Source organism: Acyrthosiphon pisum, chromosome A1 (assembly GCF_005508785.2).
Source record: "Acyrthosiphon pisum isolate AL4f chromosome A1, pea_aphid_22Mar2018_4r6ur, whole genome shotgun sequence".
In the NCBI taxonomy this organism is placed as follows: Eukaryota; Metazoa; Arthropoda; class Insecta; order Hemiptera; family Aphididae; genus Acyrthosiphon; species Acyrthosiphon pisum.
Genome location: NC_042494.1, coordinates 48875827 through 48886935, shown reverse-complemented (window position 1 = coordinate 48886935; position 11109 = coordinate 48875827).

Sequence of the window (11109 nt, the reverse complement as noted above, 5' to 3'; positions counted from 1 at the left end):
AAATTGCGCTTTATATTTGATCAACAAGCTGAGCCTTTTGGAATTGCCATTTGAAGTGTGATTCACTAGTTATTAATATGAAAATTGGGATTAGTGTTGAAAATAATAAAATAATTGCAACATTTGTAAAAGGAGAGCTGGAGGGTCAACATTGGTAAGGTACATTTTTTATGTGCAATTATTAGACACCAATAGGGTTGTAAGCCGTATTATAAGAGTGCAACTCGTTTTGCAGGACTTGACTATTGGAATGTGATAAATTGATGCACAATTACAAGTGCAAACTTAATAATATTTGAAGGATGTCAGATTTATTTTACCATACTGCAACATTTGCAAGCCATCGAGGGACTTAATCCACTTTATCTGTGTTTAGCCGAAGTTTAAGCAGAGCAGTGACCGATAAAGGAAAATGTTTAAGAATGGACTGACTGATGTCTGATAGGTGGTATATATTATAAGTTTATTATTTTACAAATTTATCAACAGGTCTCCTGCTTAAACTTTCATAATCGATTTGCAAACCACTATCTATAAATTTAAAAAAAGTGCAGGTCCGAAGTCACCCTGCAGTTTATAGGATGACTGGACAACTTTCCAATTTTTAAAAAAGTTCGTTAATTTGGATAAATGTTGATTGAAACGACTCTTTTAGAATTTTAGACGTGTCTTGATAATATATTATTTTTGGGTGAATTTCCTGGTTGAAAAACCTGTTTTTTACAAAAAAATGTCCGAAGTGACCCAATTTTACGGTACCGTCGTACTGAGCATTCGAGCGGGTGAGGTTACCTCACGAAAAACTGTTTTTACTACAATACCAAAGGTATAGGTATAACTGTATAAGGTAGGTAGCCAGGTAGGTACTTAAAAAATTAACATCCAAAAAAATTACCTACTCGTGGAAAGGAAAACGATGTACATTGTTACCTAGAATAGGGGTGGAAAAAAAATTGCCAAGGGGCAGCAATGTTGTAAAATCCTATCTGTTAGTGTATTAATATGTATTATGTAACAGTAGGAGTTATGCTTTATTTATTTTACACGAAAACAATTTACAAATATACATATTTTAATTGAAATAAAGGTCAATTTGCGTAAATTAGCTTATTAAATTTGGTTTTATTACTCAACACATATGAACGATGGACCTGATTAACTAAAAGGAATAAAAGGATATTAGTAAATAGTAGGTACCTACTACCGATACCTATAAGTTATAGTAGATTTACATTTACATATTTGACCATACAAAAATTGTCTTTTGAACTAATAATTGTTCAAACATGCACTTTTGTCTGTTTGAACATATGTGTTACAGACTTAGTAACTAGCAACTGTCATTACAGATAGGTACCTATACAATATGTAGCCCGCAGGTACCAGCTATATAGGTCATCAAAACGACAAGACCACGGTCATCTGTGTTACGTTTAACCAACGAATATATTATATTTTTACATGGATTTTTTTTTCTAGCAGTATACAATTAATATTTCAAAACTATTTAACTATCCGAACAATTCAAACCATTGTACACTTATACCTATAGGTATCTAATCCTGTACCTACCAATTATTATGAGGCAAAAGTTCAAACGCTATATTTTAAGCTATTTCTATTTCTATTTTTGTTTAAATTAAATTATAACTTAATTTGAATTTCTCTGATGTCAAATCTTAGCTGACAACACTTATTCATATATTAAGAAATAAAATACAAAAAACTTCCAGTTTTGTTCACTTATATGTCTAAGTGTATAATATATTATAATCTAATGTGTCCTGACTGACTAGAGTCAACGTAGAGTCTATAAACTATGATAGCTAGGGCCTGCGCATTTTGAAAGTACCTTCGTAGTTCGTACCACCATTATGTAGCAGTGTTCTATAAGAAAGAATTTTCCAAAATACGCATTTTTAAGAGGAGGTCATACAGTCATAAAGATGTTGAGATTCACAATGGAAATTGAAATTTATTTTTGTCTATAAAATATATTTACCATTGGTCAAAACTTATAACCTACAGATTAAAATTCTAATACCTAGTAGAAATTAGTATGTAGGTACCTATTTATATCTATTTTTTTCTTATATAGGTACAGGTATATAAATGGACAAATGGTTGATACTACAGGTTTCTTAAAATAAAATAATTATATACTAATTATGATTATGATTGAATATAATTTTAACCTGTATTTGATATTCAGTCGCAATTTTTTTACTCGCGTGGATTAAAATCATAAACGCATATTTGTTTGTTAATTATTTCTGCTAACAATTGGTTACACGTAAGCAAAAAAATGTAAGTACCTAAGTATACCTACTTATATTACTATCTGATGATTTAAAATTAAATATTATTTTTTTTATTATTATTTATTGAACACCATTAATTCGAATATAAATAACGAATTTATCAAAGTTTGAATCATCTAAGAGTTGGCATATATTTTACGGGAAACGAAATGCACAGGGTCAGCTAGTATTATATATATAGTTGCACCTCATTTATCATATCTTGAGATAGGTATGAAACCATATTTTATTTTACATGTTATTTGTATAGGCTATAACCTATAGGTAGTTTAGTAGTTACCTAAGGGGTAACTTCCCATCATTACCGTCTTCACAGGTAAGACGAATTTCGAAAAATAAAGAGTAGGTTCTATGCTTTAGAATATTCTTTAAAAAAGTTTCTCATAACAAAAGTTTAATTAGATTATAGTTTATAGCATTTAAAAAAAAAACAGTAATATTTTCCTTTTTAACCCGATATATTATATAATATTATATAATTATTTATTACAGTATCACACATTTAGACCGAATAGTAAACACAGCGAATGTGAAAAATTTCAACGAAAATCTTTGGAAGAAATCCATACCAGTGTACACTGTATAGGTACCTACGATGATACGTAAACAAATTATATTTAAAAAAAATACTTTCAAAACGCTCTGGTTAATGCTGTATATGGCTTTAATAAATTGATTTTGAGACAATGCTTCCCAAAATGTTGAACTCGAAACGCAAAAAGAACGCAATTATTTTTAGTTGAAAAGAAGAAACTATTATATCATATTTGGTTGAAAACAGAACGTGGGTGAAAGAAGGTATATTGTTGCGCCCCCATTGTGAGCCATCTACCAATTGTTTTGTTATACATCGTGCATTATAATATTACAATCGTTTAAATTGTCTGTAAAATAGAACGCAATTTCAGGTGAGAATTATATTTATTTTTGAAGTACTCGCACAATTTTTCAAAAACGTCATTGGTAATAAAAATACGTTGGAAAATATACTTAGGTATGTTTTATAATAAAATACTTTAAAAAAAGCGTAGAAGTCAAGATCAATTTGACTGTATTATGAGGCACATTATCAACTGCAGAGTTGCACCGAGTGCACCTATTATCCGGTAGTTGCAGAAACAGTGTGGAATTTATCAGTTACCTATCCACGCACATATACGACGTACCTACCTGTACATGCTTACAATTTACATAATATTTGTGTTGTTATTAGTTATTACTTATTACATTATTTACATTACATTTTGTACTGTGGTTCGTAGCATCTTTAGGTACCTAAGCTCAGGCGCTTAGGCTTAGCCATCCGCACTTATTATATTGTAGTATGTACTTTATACCTTGTGGCGCGTGTAATGCCGTGTACACGTCAAAGTGTAAACACAATTTATTTTATGACTGCTGTAGATAGGTACCGCTACTACCGCGCCCGCAGCTGATATTGTATAATATACCTCTGCACTTGCAGATTTAAAAAAATGAAATAATAAAATATATGTGTACTACAAACTTCGACACGACGGCCGAATAATAATAATAATAATAATACAATAGAGATCTGCGTGCAGTACACGCGTTATTATTGTATCGACTAACCCCTCGTTTTTATCTCCCGAAATAAACAACTATTATTGTTTGTTACGTGCATACAATATCGTCGACGACTCGCCTCATCGGCGCGGTGGTGGCCGCCACGTGACCGTGGACTGTGCTTTTGACAGCCGTTCGTGCACTCATGCACATCCCGGAACCAACGTTATTACAACATTTTACATCTAGTTATATAACGTAATAATAATATTATTATCAGGTCCGGCGCACATACGACATAGTGACATACCTACCCATAAAATTACGTATAACGCAGCCCACAGTATATTGTATATTACTATTTACTATATTGTACTATCGACGTCTGTTATTTATTTTTTTATAGTGTTAATATGTTATCGTCGGTACGCGCTATGCTGCTATATGGTATCTACAATAATATACAATTACGTACAACTATTAAACTATGTATCTAATATTTAAAAATATAAATATAATATGTCTCCATTATAGGTACAGGGTATTCAATATGTTCTGCGCGTGACTGTGTGCGGTCTGTCCTCTTCGATATAGGTACCTAGATATGCACTATGCGCATATGCACTTACCCCCACAACAATATATAATATAAATTATAATGGATATACTCGGGTATTTGTGTATAGCCCGACAGGCGCCTCTACAAGCCATCGACTTCCACCTTAAAATTGAGATTTATACAATTTACATCACCGTTTCGATTTTTTGATGCCTATACAGTATACACGTCTATGATAGAAATTATATTTACAAACAAAACTTTTTGAAAAACATTTACGCATATCTTAAATTATGTAATAATGTAATATACCTAACAATATTAAATTGTTGGTTTTTTTATATTATAAATAGAACAATATAATTATTTTATTTAATGAATATTTAATAAAAAAAAACCCAGGGTTGAATTAATAAAAAGTTTAGCTCGTGTATAATAGTAGTGCGATAAACAGTTCAAAACATAAATTGTATAAACACATTTTTTTTGTCATGTTTTTAAAAATAGGTCAAAAATTAATAAATGCCCTGTTTAAAAACACACTTAAACTTCGAAAACCACAAAAAATATATATAATATAGTAGGTAGTAGGGATCAGCACGGGCCGTTTTTTTTCGGCCCGATCTGGCTCAAAGGTTAAACATATAAATTATCGACGTCCAGGCCCGGTCCGTTTGTAAATAAAAATATACATCAACTTTATTTCCTTTCAGTATTGACTTAGTAGACAAAAATTGGTTTTTACCAGTGATCTATTTATAAATATCATACAGTATGGTAATACAATTATTATTATTAATTTAGATAACCTAGATCACATATTATAGTGTTACGAATTAAATTAATAAGTTTTATTTTTGACCGACCCAGCCCGATGAATAATATTACGATCCCACCTATAACCAACCCGTAATATTTAAATTATGGCCCGGCCCGTGCTGATCTCTAGTAGGTGGTTTTTAGTCGTGTTTTAACATGGTTTTAGATTGAAAAACACAGTGTAGTCAGACATTCTAAAAAAAAAAATATTTAAATGCTTTTATAATCATAAGAATATTGTGGTATGTGGCATTCTAATATAGGGTGGTATATACGCGGTAAATAATAACTTTTCAAAAAAATATAAATCATTTGGAAAAAACATTGGCGCAAATAGGGGCTTGGGGACTTAGCCCCCCCCCCCCCCAAATGTTGGTCAAGTCCCCCCAGTTCAAAATCTAGTAATTAGTACTAATTTTTATATTCTTTGGTACTAAGCAATATGGCCTATGAGGAGGGGGCTTGAGTCCCCCCAAAAAATTTAGTCAATTTGCGTCTATGGGAAAAAAGTTACCGACGGATACAAAGGCGCTGCTGAGACACCGTGTCGCAATATATATGTATATCCGATACATTATTAAAATATTTCGCAGTATTATAGTGCACAGATGTAGGCGTTGCAGTAGTCTGTGCTTGTCAAAAACTAATCGACAGCGCCGCCCGCCCATAACATATACTCGCCGCGGGTGTGTAGTTGTACGCGACACACGCTCGCGCCGCACATGCCGCGACAATAATTATTGACAATGATGGTCACTGCCGCTGCAGGTACTGCAGACCCTCTCCCTTCGCCCACAGATTTTCCGTAGCCTTCGGCATTCGCAACATCGACGCCGCCGTTGTACCATACAAATCGCGTACATAATTTTTATTGTCTACCGTCCATCATATTATTATAATATATTATTTGTTTCCGGGGAAAAACGGCAAGTCCCGCAATCTAACGAGCTGTTGCGGTGTGGTACAACATTATTGTGTAAATAATTAATGGCGAATATGAATCGAATGTTGGTATGGGATGACGTACCTATTTAGGTAGTAACCTATACGGCTATACAGCGGACGTCGTCGAACACTGTTCAATTTTGAATTTATATATTATATATAACACGTCACTATTATAAACCTACCTGCAGTCGGTATGTAACTTAAAAAATTGAATTTTTCAAAAAAAAAAAAATTTTAAAATCTATTTATGCAAAAAAAGAACCACGGAACAAATTAAACGTCATCTGACTGTAATATTTAGTGTTACCCAATACCTACCTGAATCATGACCAATGATCATATTATAGTATTTGTATTATTCACTGTATAACATATTGGGTAGGTAGGTACTATATATTAATATTATAGTTTCTAATTTATATAAATTTGTTCTTGAATGCGGAATGCAATAGACACATTAAATTTGAAATCTAGCATACATTACCCATAAACCAAGTTTATACTTTGTAAATTGTAGAACTCACACATGACGTTTTCTCAATACCTTCATAACTATAATATAAAATGTGAAAATTAAAAAGAAATTTGAAAAAAAAATACCGAAAGGAGTTTATATAATTCTGCTTAGAACTTTAGTTCGTCGAATGTGGTAAATTATAATACTGTCATATTACAATTTAATAATAAAGGTTGGGAATGTAAATATATAATACAATCATTTATATAGCGAGTAAGAGTAGTATTAAACTTTCTGCGGGAATCACGCATAAAACAGACGTGTTAGGATTTCAATTAAAATATTAAATAAACTTGTTGCAATAAAATTTTAGTTTGGTGCTTATAGATTTTAGATTGTTAAATTTAAACTATATAGCTACTGCACTAGCAGAAGTTATTGCAAAATGACAAGCTCTTTATACTTTAATCTTTATACGTAAATACGTAATCCATAATGTTAATACATAGTATATACAAATACATGTAAATATACGAATTGCGGACTACATCCTTTTATCTGTAATTCATCTATTCGTCGGGAGATTATGTCCAATGATCCATTAGACAGTGATACTTATTTTTAGTGGTATTATAATTGTATAATATTTGTGTTTAGTGTTTTGCAGTATCCAATAACGGATTAAACTATCCTGTCAAAACGTCATTGTTAGTAATATAATTGATTCGTTTTCGTTATGATGAGCCCCAATAATAGTAATTTAATACTATATTATAGATGAGTAAGGTCAGCAAACCACATCAAATAAGATTTATTTAAGAGGACGTCACGTGTGCACGTGTTGTATCCGTCTTACAAGTGCGTAACATAGCAAATTTTCGCTCAGAAGATCACGTTTTGGCTCCGTTAGTTTAAAAATTAGAGAGAATTGACATATTATGAAACTCGATGGTCAGAACATCTTAAACGTGTTCGTATGTCAGATTTAACGATTATTTAGTTTTAAAGTGAGTTATGGGCATTCTTAATTTACGCTATATTCTATACGCATAACTTGATGATAAGTTAATCTATCGTAAAAAAAACAACACACGAACAAAGATAATGTTTTTACCATCGCTCTAATTTTTAAACTAACGGACCTAGACGTGATCTGCTGAGCGTAAATTTATGTATTTTTTTTTAACGCCTAGTTTTTGAAGCATCGGAAAATATGGACACAATAATTTTGTGGGAGGTCACAGTTTTGCTTTTTAGGGGTAACGGATTGTTTGTGGGGGGGGGGGGGGTTTCAACTTTCAGCTGAATTTGAGCAACATATGAGTACCTATGTGGGGCGAGGATTCGCCGCTATAAACTCGGGTGGTCACCCATCCGGGATCTAGCGACGCTGGACAATGCTTGATCGCAGCACATATTACCAACTGCTGCCAATCACCGTGCCACACCAGGCCTCATTTTATATTTTAATTTTGAAGCAAGTTATGATAATTTTAAAATGTAAAATGTACAGTTTTAAAATGCCCATAACTTGCTATGTAATTCAAATTAAAATATCGATAATAGCTTCATAGATGTCATAGAATCTAATGTCTAGTATAATAGTCTTACACTCTTACCAATTGTATAATAGCTATTATATACCTAGGTTATTTACTCTAATTTTGAAAAGAACAGAGTATAAAATAGTTTATTGTGAACGTAAAATGTGCATATTATGTTGTACGTTTGTAAGAAAAATAGACAGAGGGTGTGTCGTTATCCTAATAAATATCATTAAGTAGTTTATTAGGTATTTAAATATTTTTATTAGCAAATAATAATGTAATTAATGTTATTGAAAAATAGCTTACATAATATGTGATTTGTAGTGATATTTGATTGGTAAAATATAATATAATTATATAATAACTGAACACTCGTATAGTCGTATTACGTGTTTTAAAATACATATCATTAATTTATAAATATTTTTAATGACCCAAAATTAATTTTCTAGTTTAATTTTTGTATATAATATTATTTTAGTACTTACATATTTACAGACATTACTTTAATCTATTAAACTATACTTAAGTGAATTTTCAAATCTAATTATTAAGAGTTCAAAAACTAAATACTTTTAATTGATTTAACTACTTCCATAGTTCCACGAGTCGATGGCTTTGGGTAACAACGATATTTTTCAAAATGTTAACTATGATCTTCTATTTTTAATTATACTACGTTATAAAAATGTAAATTCATGGATTTAAGTAATTACAGCTGGATGTCTAATATGTATATATAGATACTTTTTTTCATTAATGCTATATATCACATCAAATCTGATATGACGTATATTTGTTGAACATTAATTAGTAACTTTTGTTTTAATTGATTAGTTGGTTAGTTACCTTAACAAGTATAACGACTAATGGATATAAAAACAACCATTATCTACGGGTTTATACTTAAAATATAATTATTATATAAAGGTGATATATTAATATATTATATAATATTATACACTAATGAACTATATGATATTATAATATACATTAGTATACACACCGCCGGATACCACCGAGACAAGATGAGGTGCTGCCGAAAACATCAAAATTCTGGGTGTACAGAGTAAGTAATTCTATTTGGGGCCGGGACAAATCGAATCAGACCTTTAAGTAATTTCGGGATTGAACCGGAATAACTCTTTCCGACCCGTTCGTGTGTGCGTACCTATAGATACTATACAGTTCGCGCTTTCCTCCTTGTTTACAACACACTCACACTCACACGCACACACGCGACGGTGACGCAGTTTGGGCGTGAAAGTATACATGTATATTATATATTGTATTATATACAGACACGCACAATCCAATTTCGTGCACTATACATCCTTCCCTCCTGCCGTCGTCGCTGCCACCACAGGATCCGAACACTAAATCGGCGCTGTGCACATACATATTTTATATACTGCAATAGTTCCCCGCGGTCTCGGTACATAATATAATAATATATAGTGGTTGATGGAGCGGGTGTTAACGAGCGCGGCCGTCCGCTGTCGCCGCGCATCGAGGTCGTGGAGCGCGCGACGTGTCTCGAATCACAACGATGTCATATGTAATATATATATAGGTAGTATTGCGTGTACAGATGAAGTTGTGTGTATATAATATACACAGGCACTGAGGCACGTATACAGTGGGGAGGGTGTTCAAATGTTTTCAAAAAAATATTGGTTTTTAGTTGAAAGTTTTTTACTTCTATCCCCCGCACCACAAAAAAAAAACAACAATATTTTTCGGTACGCCTGTGTGTAATAATATGTATTTATAAAACGCGACCAACAACAACTCCCGTCGAAGTACATAATATAATACACATTACACAATATTATAATATTGTGTGTATATGGTCCGCGGCCAAATGTTTTACGAAGACCGCGGTCACTCGCTGAACACTGCAATATTTCCGCGGAAGACGACGATATCTGCACTATGACGACAATGATAGTTTTTGTTATTTGGGAGGACGTGAGTTTTTTGAAAATTTACAAGGGGGGACTAGAATAAAAACGGATGGAAACCACTGGACTATACACAGTTATGGATTAAAAAATCGTTTTATGAGCTATCAGTATATCCGTGATACCGCCATGTATTGAGAAAACAATCTTTTTCATCTTTTGTCATCTCTGTATTCATCTTAATAATATTATGATTATTATAGGTACAGAATACCTATACCATTATAGGTTTATATACCTTATACCTAGATTTTCCATTAATTATTCACTTTAAATAAATATTATGTCAAAAATGGTTTATGGATGGAATAAAATCATAGGTAGTAGGTTATTAGTTTGGTTACGACATAAAAAGTATCAAATATGAATTTAAATTAGTATTGCTACAAGTGATATAAAATTAGATTTGACTCATTGCCATCAATAGACGATAGTATATTTGACAGTTGATGTACTTCAGTACTTGTAAGTTGTAAGAGATTGATATTTATTGTAGCGGCGTGCGAACGACACAGTGCATTGATTTAACCACCGTGTAAAAATCCACGCTGATTTAAGTAATTAACACATTGGTATTATAATATTATGTGGTATTGTGGTTACGAACAATAATTATTATACCAGTGATAGCCATATATAGTAAAGGCGCATTCACAGCTACGCCGTGTCGTGTCGTGCGAGTGTTTGGTTATTATATGGTTACGACTGGTAACCAATATGGCAATATGGTTTAAAAGTTGAGCATAAAGGCGGGTTCACAACTGCCCGTGTCGTGTCGTGTCGTGTAAAATCCTTTTTTCTGATTGGTTCACCAAAATGTGATAATAAAATATGATCGTGTCGACCAACACGATACCGCGATTACCGCGAAGTTGAATTAATTCAACTTTTGATCGTGCTGGTCACAATGTTCACGCCTTGGTAGATTTGTTTACTGTTATCTTATATATCTAATACCTAGTGGTAC